Raw genomic sequence first — 15129 nt, 5'->3', positions numbered from 1 at the left:
TAATGATTTGTCTATAAATTCTTAAGATTTTTCTGTGGAAGATCATCACATCGTCCCCATTATGGGCTGTTTTATCTCTTCCTTTCTAATTCTTATACCTCTTAACCCTTATTTTGTTTTGATTTGTTTACTTATTGTTTATTGTTATGGCCTTCGGAAAAATTTTCAGCGAAAGTGGTGATCTCTCATTTTCTCTTAGGTTTATTTTAAGCTTATCGAGAGAGATCTCTTTAATTTTTATTTGCTAAGAGTTTTAAAAATAACAAATGAGTAATCAATTTTATGGATTTTTTCCTGAATACAATGAGATGTAGATATGGTTTTTCATCTTTAATATACTAATATGTATATTGCATTTTTAATTTTTTTAACCTTGAACCGTTCTTGCATTATTGATATTCATGATAGATTTAAAAATTTCTGCTGTATTTTCTTTAAGATTTTAGCATCAGTATTCCTTATCGGATAGGTCTCCAATTTTAATTTATCATACAGTCCTTATCAAATTGGTACAAAGACCATCTTAACTTCATTCAGAAAATTGAGTAAGTTTTTCCATTTTCTGAAGTCCTTTGAACAAACTATGAAATCATCTGAGTCTGGCTGTCATTTTCAAAGTTAGACTTCTAATTGCCAATTAAATTTCCTCGGTGGCTATTTATTTGTTATAGTTTTCTGTTTCTTCTTGAAAAAAAATCATAATTTACATGTTTCTTTAAAATTATCCATTTTACTCATTTAAAATTTATTACATTACTTTCATATTACTCTTATAGTTTAAAATTGTTATGGTATTTGTATTTTTTTGCATTATTAATATTGTGTATATGTATATTTTCTCTTGGTATGTCTTAAGGTTTTCCATTGTATCTATTTTTAGTAGAAAGCCAGCTTTTGGTTTTATACATCTTTTATTGTATCTTGTTTTCTATTTCATCAATTTTTGTTTTTCTCTTATATAATTTTCTCTTATGTAATTTTCTTTTACTTATTTATGAAAATGTATTGAAAATATATTGTGAGCCAGGCACTATTGAGATATTTGGCATACAATTATAGGACAAAACTTGAGGACTTATTAGAAATTTTGTAGTTCAGGGTTCAATGATTTATTTGCATTTTTATCAGCAAACATTAAAGGTAACATAGAACATGTTCCTCTGGCTTATAAATATTAAGATTTTCATCTAGGCTGTTGACAAATGCTATGTTTTGATTTCTTTGTCTTTATTTAATATGTGCTTTGAACAACTTATAGCCATGGGAAAATGCAAAATACTCTCTGGGAACAGCTAAAACCTTAACCCATATATATTGGAAAGTTAAGATTTTATATTTGCGACTGCTACATAATTTTTGCTAAATAATAGAGAAAAAAGATACCTTAATAATCTTTTAGATTAACCACACTTTCGATCAAGGATCAAGGATGTTGATTTCCCTTAAGCTCTTAGTTTGTAGATTAAGCAATTGAAGTGATCTTAGTTTTATGACAAAGCAGGGACCTAGGATACAACAGTTCTGCGCATTCTCAATTTTTTGATTGTTCCCTATTCCCATTACCTCTCCCCCACCATGTTTGGTAACTATTTTTTTGTTTGTTTGTTTTTTTGGTACATTTTTCCTGGCTATAATTGTATTTGCTGATAAATTTAAGTTTCTTTATGCTTGTTTTTGCCAAGTTTTTTTTTGTGTGTGTCTATACTTGAAAATAGAATTTTCTACTTCGGTGAAATTAAAAACTATATATTAAAGTAGGGAGTATGAGGGATAAAATGTTAAGATTACTAAACTCAAGGGGATTTGGCATTTTTGAGAGTGGTACAGCTTCACCACCACAGCAATGTCACTTGTTTTTCGTTGATAAGCACAAATGCTTTGTTTTCTTTGTTACGTGCTGCTCTTCTGAATTCACATTTCTTCTTGTTGAAATAAATCCTTTAATAGTTCTTTTAGTGTGTCTCTGAGTATAAACACTCTTAATGTTTTATGTTTTATAATATTATTTTGCCCTCAATGCTGCATAATAGTTTATCTGGGAATAAAATTTTATGGTAAATTATTTTTTACTCATCATCTTAAAGGTATTTCTTTATGTTCTTCTATCAACTTTTGTTGCTGATCAGAAATCTGCTCTAAGTCTGATAATCACTTTTTTTTTAAGTCAAGCTACCATTTGTCTCTGCTGGCTTTTAAGATTGATAGTTTTCAGTTTTATTCAAATGTGTCTAGGTATGGGATTTATTTGTATTTATGCTACTGAATATTCATAGAACACTTTCAACTGTGGAATCCCATTTTTCTTCAGTTCTGGAAAGCTCCTTTATATCCATGTTCAAATATTATTCTTCAGTTGTTTCAGACATTTCTTTTTGAATCTCTAATAAGAGATTCTAAATCTCTAATAAACCTATAAAGTTGTAGCTCTTCCCCCTCTTAAGTGCTCTTTCACAATTTTTAATTTCTTTTTCTCTTCTGTTAGCTTCTGGGCAAATTTCTTGGTACCAAAATCTAATTTTCTAATTCAATTTTCAGCTATTTCAGGTCTAAAGATTATCCCATCCTTTGAATTTTTAATTTTAAAAACCATAATTTTTCAAATTTTAATTTATTTCTTTGTCTCTTCACCCACCCTTTTCTTCTTTCTGTCCAATTTTGTGTTATAATTTATTTTCTTTTTGTAGGGCTGATTCCATCTTTTATTTTCCTGAACATTTAAAATGTACTTCTTTTAATGATTTTGTCAAGCTTTTTTATGATGTTAATTTCATCAGTGCGAACTCATATTATGGATACTCATGTTATTGGCTGTCTTTTTTCTATTATATTACTTCATGTGTTTTGTAATTTTGGTTCACAGGCTAATTTTGAGTGGATCTTTATGTTTGTGTTTTTCTAGATCTCTCTTGCTCACTTGTTTTTGTATTTTGTTCTCTCTCTCTTTTTTTAATGAGCATATCTTTCTGTCTGGCATTTTCCAGTTGATTTCCAACTGGGCCCTCAGGGCAGAAACACATCTTTTATGATGGTTTGGAGCTCCTGTCCCATAGTTTTATTAGAAATAATGCAGAGGCAGATTCCAGCTCAATGGCAGCTTGTTTCAGATCTTGGGTTAGATAGGCTTCCACAGGTCTTCAACTTCATAAAACGCAAGATTTCTCAATAGGGGAACTGTTGTCATTTCAGACCAGATGATTCTTGTTGTGAGGGACTGTCTTGTGTTCTGTAGGATATTTAGCAGCATCCTGGGCTACTCACTAGATGCCAGTAGCACTTTCTTCCCTTCACTTATGATCAAAAATGACACTCGACATTGCCAAATGTTCCTGAGGAAAGAAGTCATTTCTCTCTTGGTAACTAATGGTATAACCTGTAAATTCTGGAATTACTTGGCAATAGTTTATTTTAACTTCCTTTAGCAAGCAGAGGGGTCCAAATCTAGTCCAACTTTATGCCAGGAGCCTGGGTTCAGACCTTCATATCAAGTAGAGGACTTTTAATTACCCACTGGAAAGAAATGTTCACTACCCATTGCCCATTTAAGGGCCCAGCACCCAGCAGACTTTGCCTTCACACTCACCACTACTGGTTCTTGAGGATGTATATCTTAGTTTGTATTTTGCTGTTGTCTTTTATTATTTTTCCTTTTATATTACATTTATCATAACTACATATTTGGAGTAGAGAGGACACTATACAGCATGAACTTAAAATTCTTTCTTACTCATAAATCGCAGAAGAATATTTTCCAAAAATATGAAAGTTTATTCATTGAGTTCGAGTTTTTTTTCCTGGATAGTCCAACTCCTTTAGATGCTTTCTTATTATTTTTCTGCCCTAATTTGATTCTGATTTTGTTTTGCCTTTTTTCGGTGTTTATAACCAAAGACTTCATAAACTGCTTTATTTTTCGCCAGTTTTTGGAGTATTGATCATAGTAACTAAAACGTGTAGACAGTTTTGAATGACTTTATGTATTATCTCTTTGGGAAAGAGCACAGGCATTATATGTTGCAAATGAAGAGAATGAGGAGATTGGCCTACAGGGTAAGAAGCAGGGCAAAGTTCTGCCTGTAGTTATAATGGAGAAGGACAGTGTAGCCCGTGAGGGAAAGGAGGGCAGCAGGAGGTTTGGACCTTGCTGGAAAATCTTCAGGAATGAAGTGAAATGTAGCCAAATTGGAACCCACCCCAGCCCTTTCCCTCCATGTTAAAGTTAGTTAAGTCAATTCGAGCATCTATTTATAGTTAAGCCTTGGTTTTGATTAATGATGTTGGACATGGATAGAAGAGGGGAGGGGCCTCCTGGAAGGAAGGGAGGAGGCACAGCTGCCAAGTCTGATACGCTGATCTGTTGTTTGGACCCTACTATTCATCGCACACAGATTTCTGGCCAAACATAATGAAAATTATTTTTATTAGAGGGCAGTAATCCATGTCAACATTTTCATTACAAGCCAAGTGAAGACATCAAATCCCTAAACACTGAATAAACTATAGGGCAAACCATGCTGCCCTTTTTCACTGAGTCACCAGACGTGCATTGTCATGGACACGACCTAAAACTGAAATGTCTTTATAAGTTGTGCTTTTATGTGTTAACAAAAATGCAATTAATACAACAAGCCTGCATTAATATTAAGCATAAATCATTTTCGAGCTGTAAAGACACTTAGAGACATAAAGCTGGTCCAACACGAAAGCATTATAGGAGAGAAAATTAAGATTTAAGAGCCCAAGGGACGTGCTTCCAGCTGTATAGTGTCTCGGTTCCGGAACAGTGACTGGGTCCTATGTCTTCCCCCCAATCCAGAGTTCTTGCTACTTCTGCCCGAAAGAGAATCAATTTTAATTTTGGTAGCTAGCCATAAATACTTTTCTGGTTGACTTATGTTCTCTGCTTTTAAAGTTGGAAATAGATTAAAGTTTATAGTTCTCATAAATTAGCTTCAGTTACTAAGGAGATTAGTGTATTATTAATCCCTCCTATTTAAAAAAAAAATCTTTTCTAATGCCCACCTTCCTCGAAAAATGATATTATCCAAAGGATTAACTCTCTAGCTCTGCACCCAGACATGAAGGATTGCGAATAGGGCTGGCCTGCATTTTAAAAGGCTTTGCTTGGTGATCACATGAGTTTAAATATTATAGAAAATTAAAACTTACAGTGACTACGCTTGTACTTCCAGTTAGGCGTTTAGAAAAAATGTCCTCTTCTTTGTACATATAATTGTTGTTCACTCACAGCAATTTGCTTTGATGCTTGAATCTCAATAGCATGGGCTGGGTAATGACTATCCATTCATCCACGAGTCATGGTATTGTTTATGAAGAAATTATGTTTTATCGGACAGTCAGTTTTTTATATCTTAGCCTCCTCTTCTTTTTCTCCGTAGCGATTTCTACTTATGGCACCACGCACGTTGTGCAAATCAATTAATCATGCATGAGTCAGGTACAATGTACAATAATTCATTGGGTAAAGTAGTTTTAGGGGATGCATCGTATTATAAATGTGGAGATGTTCTAGACCCCCTCCGAATATATAAGCTATACCAGTGACTATGTTTAATCATAGTCATCCAAATTTCTACTTACTAAAATAGAGTCATAAATTTTGATAGAATCTTCAAGTTGAGGAAAGCCGTCGTGTGCCATAATCCATCCGTGTGTGCATACGGCTGTATCAGTTTCCTGTGGCTGCTGTAACAGATTCCCACAGACTTAGTGGTTTAAGACAGCACAGATTTATTATCTTATAGTTCTGGAGGTCAGATATCAGAAGTGGTATCAATGGGCTAAAAATAAGATGTTGGCATTGCTGTGTTTCCTTCAGTAAACCCTATGGGCGAATTCATTCAATCGCCTATTCCAGCTTCTAGAAACTGCTCGCATTACTTGGCTTGTGGCCCCTTCTCCCTTTTCAAAGCAGCAGCACAACATTTTCTGATTTCTTTTGGACACTGCTCCTGTCGTCATATATCTTTCTCTGACTTTCCTGCCTTCCTCTTTCCTTTACATGAACTCACCCAGATAGATGTTCCAGGATCATCTCCCCATCTTTGGGTCCTCAATAGCATTTGCAAACTCCCTTTTGTCATATAAAGTAACATATTCATTGGTTCTTGCATGAGGTTGTGGACATCTTGGGGGGGGGGGTCATTATTTTACCTATCACAAAGTGTCAGACTATTTCGTAGTAGCCTGTTCTCATGCTACTTTACGTAATGGATATGGCATATACTGTTTCAACTGGATATTTTCTAGAGCAATAATCTCTATAGCACCAATGTCCAAAGAAATGTAATGCAAGGCACACATGTGAACTGTGTGTGGAATTTAAAAATGTCCCGTAGCCCCACTAAAAAAAAAAAAGTAAAAAGAGACCAGTAAGATGAATTTTAATTCTTTTATTTAATTCAATAGATCAAAATATTATCATGTCAATATACATCGATATAAGTATATTAGGAGAATTTATGTGCTTTATTTTACACTGTCTTCAAAACCCAGAGTGTATTTTACGCTTACAGCTTACCACAATGTGGACTGGGCATATTTCATGCGCTCAGTTCCTGCATGTGGCTAATGGCTCTTGTGTTGGAAAACACAGCTTTGTGGTCAAAGTTTTTATAGTTTCCTACCTATTTAAGAGTCAGGTCATCTACTCGAAGGGACGTGAGGCGATGGCTAACACGTTGGACTCAGCCCCGTTCAGCACTATTGACATTCAGGTAACCCTTGGGTAGGGAGAGCTGTCCCGTACGTAGTAGGATGCTTAGCAGCGTTCCTGGTCTCTCCCACTAGGTGCGAGTAGCACCTTTCTTCCAGTTGCAACAACCAAAAAATGTCTCCGGATATTGCCAAATGTCGTCTGGGAGGTAAAATTGTCCCCATATTGAGAATCACTGGACTAGGCATAGAATATTTGAGTTTGAATTCTGTTCTCCCTACATTATTCCGCAACATTGAAGGAGTCACTTGAACTTGTTAAAATACTTTCATCCTTTTTAAAATAGATAAAATATTATCTAGGCTGCCTGAGCATCAAAACGGTGTAGATAAAACAACCCTGTAACCTGTAGATATTCTGCAAGGGGAAGTCAGAATTGTTTCTATTTTATTTATGTTTAGATTTGAATTTAAGAACAGCTATTTCAGTTTTCTCATAATATTTGACTTATTGGAAAATTTTCTATTTATGACAATTGGATTATAGCTTGGATAGGATGTTTCGGGTATTTTGTTTTTTATTGGTTTTTGATGCTTATGTGTGTGTAGAAGTAAGTAGAATTGGGTCTTTTCAGGGTCTAGACTGTCTTTGAAATATTTAGGAGTTGTTCTGCGGCCTTCTCAGCTCTCACAGGGTGCAACCTGCCCAAGGAACTTGCGAAAATATTCTATAAATTATTTCGATTGGTCTAATAGTAACTGAAGACTGGTTTCTGCTGGGGAGAGTAGCAGGTCCTGAGAATGGAAAAGAGAATGAGGTGTTTCTCTGACTCAGAGCGCTTACAGAGGTAGCAGGAGAAGAGGCTTCAACATTAAGGAAGAGTATTCACATGGAAGCGGTGCTCGGCAAAGGGTCAGGGGGATGTAAGGAGAAGGTGCAGTTGGCAAAGCAAACAGGCGGCCGCGGGAAGGTGTGAGAAGGGGCTGAGAACCATGCAGAATGAAAATGCATGGACTGGCTCGACATTCGCAGGAGTGGAGCCTAGCATGGAAAAGGGAAGTAGAAAAGGAGCCAGCGGGAGCATGATCTCCCCGGGAAAGGCGGCCCCCTTGTACCATAGGGCAGCTCTTGGGGAAGGGGTCACCTGGGCCCGAGCCGCCTACACGCTCGCACCTGGGAGCTGTCCACCACGGGCGCCTCGGCGTCTGCTCCGGGTTCCCGTGGTTCTTAACCTTTTTTTCTAGGAAACGTTTTTAGACATTTTTTCCTTCATTGCTGAAATTTCAACAGCATAGACACACAGTTTATCTATCTATGTAGTGTTGGTATATCTCTCTACATTAAGAAGAAAATTTCCTCCCCCGAGAATCAATTTTCACCGTCTTGGTGGCGACCTTGCTCCTTGGAATGTACTAAACCTCTCACTCCGGAATCCTCGGTTCCTGTGATGCATAAAGGCCCTAACAATCACTTTTGTGTTTCAGGGGCTTCCCTAAAAGTAACCCCCTTCCCAGCCCCCAAGGGAGGATGCTCGAGGAGGGGCTCTGAGAAGCGCAGGGGCTGTGATCTCACTTTCCTGCCGCGTCTGCCCAGCGGGCTCTTGAGATGGGGTTGGGGCAGAGTCGGTTGTGTGCGCCACGGAAAAGGCCCTGCTTGCTGAAAGTGACATATAGGGAAATGGGTGCTGCCAGCAAAGTTGCCTGTCGTCGTGTGTGCCCAGGGTGCGGGACCCTGGGTGTGTCCCCAAGAGAGCGTGAAGACCCAAACCCTTACTGTTTTTGGCCAACCGCTCCTGGCTGCATCTAGGGTTATTAGAAACACGCCCAGCCAAAAAATAAAGAAGAACCTTGTTTTCTCTTTTGCTATTTTCCTTTGTGCGTGGAGCTCTGTGAGGAGCCTGGGGGCGGGGGACGGGGTAGATGGCACTCAGGATTTAGCCCAGAGATATCAAAGGACACCAACGACAGACTTCTTAAAAGTGTGATTGTGTGTCCTTTTTTTCAGAGTATGGCAACCCGGCCACAAACTGTAGTGTGACAAGGATGATGGGACCGATGCTCGAAAGCATTCTAGTTGAATTATAGACAGTGAAATGTCAACTAAGAAATGTGTGGAAGCCTCAGATTTGTCCTTTGTCATCTACTATAACTAGTTCTTTCATGGCTTCCAGTGACTGTATGCGTGCATTAGGGTTCGGTCGCCAGTAACCTAAGCTGACTGTAACCTAGCCACGAGACTTTCGTAAGAGTCTGTAGGGATGTCTGTGGATCCCAAGAGCAGGGACATAGCCACATTTCAGAAAAAGGCTGCAACCTAAAATTAGAATCATGCACTGTATTATTCTGGATTCTCTCATCACCGTGCATCTGCTTCATTCGTCTTTCCCTGTTCACCATCCTTTTCAGATTCTTGGTTCTCGTGGTGGCCAAAAGACAGCTGACTCAGAGGTTTTATCAAATGGGCCCTGCTCCCCACAGACAGAACCTGATAATAGCCCTGTGGCCTGACAGTCCCCGTTCCCAGATGCAAGAATCTGGCTGGCCCTGCTGAAGCTGGGCGAGCGTTCCAGGTCAGCCAGCTGTACCCCGACAAATAGTGCTGCTGGAGGCAACCCCCAGTGTGGGAGTGGCGTGGCCAGGCAAGCAGATGGTCGGTCCTAGAGAAAAGAATAATGAACGGCTGGCTCCGGACAGTGTTTGCCACAGGCACTTGTCACTGATTTTCCTGCCTGGCGTAAACCACTCAATTTCAGGAAGTGATGGCATTTCGAATACTGAAAACTTTAGTGTTTAAATAATATTCTTTCCTTAGGTTAAGTCTGGTGGCTTAGTTGGTTGGCTAATGTAAGTGTAAGGTGTGTGAGGCTGAACTATGATATGATGTTCAGTAGGCGAGGTGTTATTAATTGCATTTTTGACTTATGACATTTTCAACTTAGGATGGGTTTATCAGGACGTAACCCCATCATAAATCAAGGAGCATCTGTGACAGTCTGTTTAATCCACAAGATTTAATTTCATACAGATTGCCGATTTAATTAGTAAGTTAGTGTTTCTGAAGCAAACACCCTAAGAAGAACCTAGATGAGATTATTTTCCCTTCTAGCCTGTAATATCAGTTGTGCTATTAAGATTTTGTATTGGTTCACTCACGATTTTGTTGGAAGAAGCTATAAGATTACGAGTTATTTGTCGGCCCAGCTTTTTGGCTACAATTAAACATGAATTTAAAGTAGAATATAAGGTCACTGTGACAAGTTGTACTTTTATACATGGTGTAATTTAACAGTGACCAAGCAGCCTACAATAAGAACTCGATTACATTCCTTCAGAGCTATTTTTAAAATGTATATTTACAAAGGAAGATGAAGGTTTCTAAACCCTGAACATAACTTCAAATTGTCAGTTACTTTGCCTGTCATTCTGATTCCTTTAGCTTCATGATTTTTTCCTTGGGGCGACTCACTTCACCTGACCTGCCTCTGAACACGAAACAATGGTGCGAACATCTTCTCAACTTGCTTTTAATTAAACAGAGTGCAAAATCAACTATTGTGCTGTAATTACCACCATCGATCCTTTTATATCCACTTATGTCCAGATCTGGCTTTAGGGAACTCTGGACAGAAAATGCTGTCTATGAATGGGCTGCAAAAATTGTGTATATGTCACCTCTTTGGGCTTCTGTAGGTATGATCACTTGAGACAGTGGAAATCATGGTAAGAGAAATAAGTTCTCTATAAGGCAACATCGAATACAGGAAAAGGTGACAACTGCATGTTGTCACAATGCAAAGGGGTAAAGGAGTATAGTCTGCCGGGAACGCGTTTATACGATTGTAATCTTAACTCTCCATAGGTGACTGCTAAGCATTTAAAGACCATAATGAAGATACTTTCAGTATTTTAAGTGTAATCCACAAAACTTATAGGAATTATGAACATGGTTCATGAATTAGCAACTGTAAGAACAAAATCCCACTTAATCAGATTAATATTTACCGAAGAAGTATTTGAACATCTCGTTAAGAGAAACAAAAACAAAGGAAATAAAAAACACATTGGAGAGAATTAAGCGTTGAATGAGGTGATTTCGCAATGCGGCATTTTTAATAACCACATTTTGAGCAATATTTGTGTTTTGCTAAGTGTCTTCCTAACATATTTAAGCTGTTAAATTCCGACAGATAGGTTTCATTTGAAAGTGAAAGTGGCACCTAAATGAAACAATGACTAAACTTACTGTTGGGCCCAGATAGAGTTTAAAGATTTTTACAAACTAAAACTGAACCTCAAGAAATCTAAAAGCCATTTGAGAAATGGGATCTTTTTTACACTAATAAGATGCCCCTGCTGCTCTTTCTCCCAATATCACCTGATTGGCCTCGGGAAGATCCTGGCCATTGATTTCATTTTCGCTTTAGCTGAGGACGTGACTCCGTGAAGGTCCAGCCATGTGTTCCCTGACGTTTCATTCATTGATTCTGTGCTCTACGAGGACTGTTGAGAGCCTTCGATATGCACGCGCACACTGTGAGCCAACAGAAGCCACAGGCCTTTCTCGGGGTTCTCGGAAGTCGACACAGCGCAGAACTTCGCGAAACGCCAGATGACACTTTGAGAACCATCACGAGGGCATCTATTAAATGTCGCACCGCCATCCTTGCGCATCTTTATTAGCTCTCTCACTTCCTTTGTATAACTTGGATAAAGCTCAGCCACTTCCTGTCCAGTCCATCTGAGTGTCACGTTGAAGTAAACACAAATCTAACAACCTCCAAAAGCAGGAAAAGAAATCTTTGCTATAGTGAAAGAATTAACTCACACGTTAAGAAATGAGAGAGAAATCAAGTTCCGTTACACACAGAAAATCCGCAGTGATCTGAGACCCCAGATCCTGCTTGGCACCGCGCGGGAACCGTGTTTGCACGGCTTGCCTTTCCTGCCCGCTCTCCTCTCTGCCCTCGCCTCTCCCTTTTCCTGCTCAGCCTGCTCGGGACCTTGTCCCTTTCACAGCACTGTCCCCTTCTCCCTTTCCGGATCTGTTTCCCCGCGCTGAGATGGAGTTGCTCTTGGATGTCACATAGACCATGCTCTCTGGACTTATTTTAGTTCGCCTTTCTACCTGTCACGCAGATCGGCACAAACGAAGGCCTCGTGCCCTCCAAGCACGTCGCTGGCTTCTGCACCGAGGGACGGAAGAGTGGACGGCTGCCCAGCCCTGGGCCAGCCTTTGCCATCTCGACCTGAAGCTTGGGTGTGGAGGCTCTTTTGGAAACCTCAGGGCCTCAAGCACAGAGCTCGAACCCCATCCCAGGGAGCAGATGGAGAATATTCCCCTCCTCCTCCTCCTCTTCCTCCTCCTCCTCCTCCTCCTCCTCTTCCTCCTCCTCCCCCTCCTCCTCTGGCCCCTCACGTACAATCGCCAGCCCTTCTTGCCTCCCCCAGTCACCTAGCACAGGATTCAAGCAGAGATTGGTGGATACCAACCATAGCGGACACTTTGCTGTCCTGTACAGACCCTTATTTCAGGACAACCTACTCGAGCCCAGCTTCTGGGACTGGTACCTGCTGAAGTCTCACACCTATGCCCCTTCACTGGACTTGTCCTCGGCCTCAGGGAACCGACTCTCGCACAGGTACCATTCCTCTTAGAGGCTGATCCACAGCCATCGACTGGCTGACCTGGGGATTAAAGTCCTGGCCTTCTTTCTTGCGAAGGGTCACTCCAGGGGGCAGAGCTCCGTATCTGCTCATCTGAGGCCTCCATTGCGGCTGCAGGTCAGCTCCTCCCTCTGCCCGATCCCTCCCCCCTCACTTCCTCCTAGGTGTACCTCTCTGGAAGATTCTCTAATAAACCTTCTGCATGCAACTCCCTGGCTCGGAGTCTTTTTCCAGAGAACCTAATCCTAAGACTACAACAGTGCTGCTATTTGGCGAAGATGGAGAACTTGGGAGGAGGCTCCAAATTGGCAAGGATTGAGCTCAGTTGCACAATAAATAACAGCTGTATCTCGCATGGAATGTGGAGATTTCTTGTGGACACTGGGAGTCTCTAGATGTCTGTCGAACTCAGCCTCCTAACTCACCCATGAAACTTGGAACCGCTTTCTGATTTAAGCATCAGTTTCTCACTGTTGTCAAACTCAGTGAATAAGTAATTCAATTCTAGCTTCTCCACAAAACTGTTCCTCACTGAAATGTGTTTTGAGTACTTGAGTGTTTCGGGTCTTTTGGGGCCGTGACGATGGACTCTTTGTACAGCGCAATGGCTCGTCTTCTCAGTTCTTCGCTCCCTCTCAAGCCTTGTGTGATCTTGCAGTGTACTAGAAGTGAGTAGAATATATTTTCACATCCCACTGGTGCTGGGCTCAGCCGTATGACTTGCTTTAGCCAACGGAAGGTTAGCAGATGTGATGCAAGCAGAAGTCTTAAATATGCTTGCGTAACTAGGCTTGGCCTCTGGTCTCCTAATACTGTGGTGAGTAAACTATGCCCCGGGTCACCGTTACCTTTCCAGCCCAGGCTTCATAGAACAGACCTGGACCTGACCTGAAGCCTAGAGCCAAACCCAGCCGGCTGTAGCCTGAAACAGTGCCACCTAAGATGTGTGAGCATGAAAAGAATGCGTTTTTGTGAGTTACAGAGTTTTGGGGTTGTTTGTTAAGTAGTATTATTGCAGCTATAGTTGACAAGTACATTAAAAATACGGGTACATTATTTTTAAACCCATGGGTTCACGTTCTTCAGCTTGCTTCACCTGAATCGAGGTTACCACCTTTCTCTTGTTTCATCCTTTTCCTCTTCTGAACTTTGTTCTTTTCTTTGCTCATCCTCCGAGTGCCTCTGAGCCCCCAAATTTCCATTGCTCCCTCTTGTGCTTTGGTAGTGGTGCATGTGGCATAAACAGGGGTTAAGAAATAAAGGAATTTTGGTTGGCGTAGTCTGAGAAATCTTTATGCAGGAAGTCATACCCAAGCAAGTCGGAGAACGTAAGGACTATTTCAGGCCGTGATTCATTCAGTAAACATCAAATACTCCCCAACTGTGTGCTAGGAACTACAGAATACAATGGTAAAGCAAAGCAGTCAAGATACATGTTATCATGGAGCATATGGTCTCATCTTGGAGGCAGCCCTTAGTCATAAAATGATACAGAGAGATATCGACATGAGTGAAAGGTAGAGAATCTAAATCTAGAGGGAAATGCTTGAGATTCACGATCCTAAGCCTGACCAGGATGGGTCACCAGAGACCGAGCGTTATTGGTGAGGAAGTAGCCTGGTTAAGCTATGTACCCGGGCAGGAGTCATAGAAAGGAGTCATTCATTTGAAGGGCCAAGGTCCTGTGCTCTCTTAAACTTTGAATTGGAGTATTAGGGCTAGTCTCAAATGGTCGATGGTGTAGCGGTGTCTGGAGCTCGAGGTTCATGTCCATGGTAGCTGTTGATGTGAGAGCCGCTTATGAGTTCCTGCTCAGCTCCAGAACCCTCTAGGCCTTTCAGCCCTCCCTAGTGACTGGACAGCATTCTGGATTTAAGGGTCCTTACTTGGTACCACGTTCCTCCACTGTGTATTCGTGTGGAGGGAGTGCAGGGGGCACAGGCAAAGTGTCCGGAGTGGTAGCTGAAAACCTGGATTTCTTATTCCTTCTGTCACCCTGTGAAGTCTGGGAAATGATCACACTAGTCCCAATGGGCCAGAGTTCTTTTTAACATGATAGAACTTTGGTAGGTAGCCACAGTGGCTGATCCAAGGTAAGAAGTTGCAATAGCATTCTAGGATAAACATTGTTTTTCTTGCTTTTGTAAAAAAATAATTTTTTTATTTTTCAATTACAGTCGACATGTGATGTTATTTAAGTTTCAGGTGTACAACATGGTAATTAGGCATTAATATAACTTACGAAGCGATCACCCTGATAAACCTAGTACCCATCTGACACCATACATGATTATTACAATATTATTAACTCTGTTCCCTACGCTGTACTTTACATCCCCATGACCACTTTGTAATTACCTATTTGCACTTCTTGATCTCTTCACTTTTGTCACTCATCTCCCCAAACCCTTGCCCATTTGGCCACCATCAAAATGTTCTCCATATCGATGAGTTTGTTTCTTTTTTGTTAGTTCATTTGTTTTGTTTTTTAGACCCCACACGTAAGTGAAATCATATAGTATTTGTCTTTCTCTGTCTGACTTTTTTCACCATGCATAATCCCCTCTAGGTTCATCCGTGTTGTTGCAGGTGGCAAGATTTCATTCTTTGTTATGGCCGAGTAATATTCTATTATGTGTGTGTGTGTGTGTATATATATATATATATATATATATACACATACTGCTTCTTTATCTATTCATCTATTGATGGACACATAGGCTACTTCCACATCTTGGCCATTTGTAAATAATGCTGCAATGGACATACGGATGTATATGTCTTTTCAAATTA

The 15129-nt window shown here is 40.2% G+C and overlaps 1 protein-coding gene across 1 annotated transcript in view; it reads left to right on the top strand.

The window, feature by feature from the left end:
• ARHGAP6 (Rho GTPase activating protein 6) overlaps positions 1-15129 on the top strand; it is a 436053-nt gene that overhangs the window by 34150 nt on the left and 386774 nt on the right. The gene's annotated exons all lie outside the window — the stretch shown is intronic.

The sequence above is a fragment of the Rousettus aegyptiacus genome, unplaced genomic scaffold (genome assembly GCF_014176215.1).
Source record: "Rousettus aegyptiacus isolate mRouAeg1 unplaced genomic scaffold, mRouAeg1.p scaffold_m13_p_9, whole genome shotgun sequence".
Lineage (NCBI taxonomy): Eukaryota > Metazoa > Chordata > Mammalia > Chiroptera > Pteropodidae > Rousettus > Rousettus aegyptiacus.
Note: the sequence above shows the minus strand (reverse complement) of the source record. Positions and strands in the feature narration are given on the sequence as shown.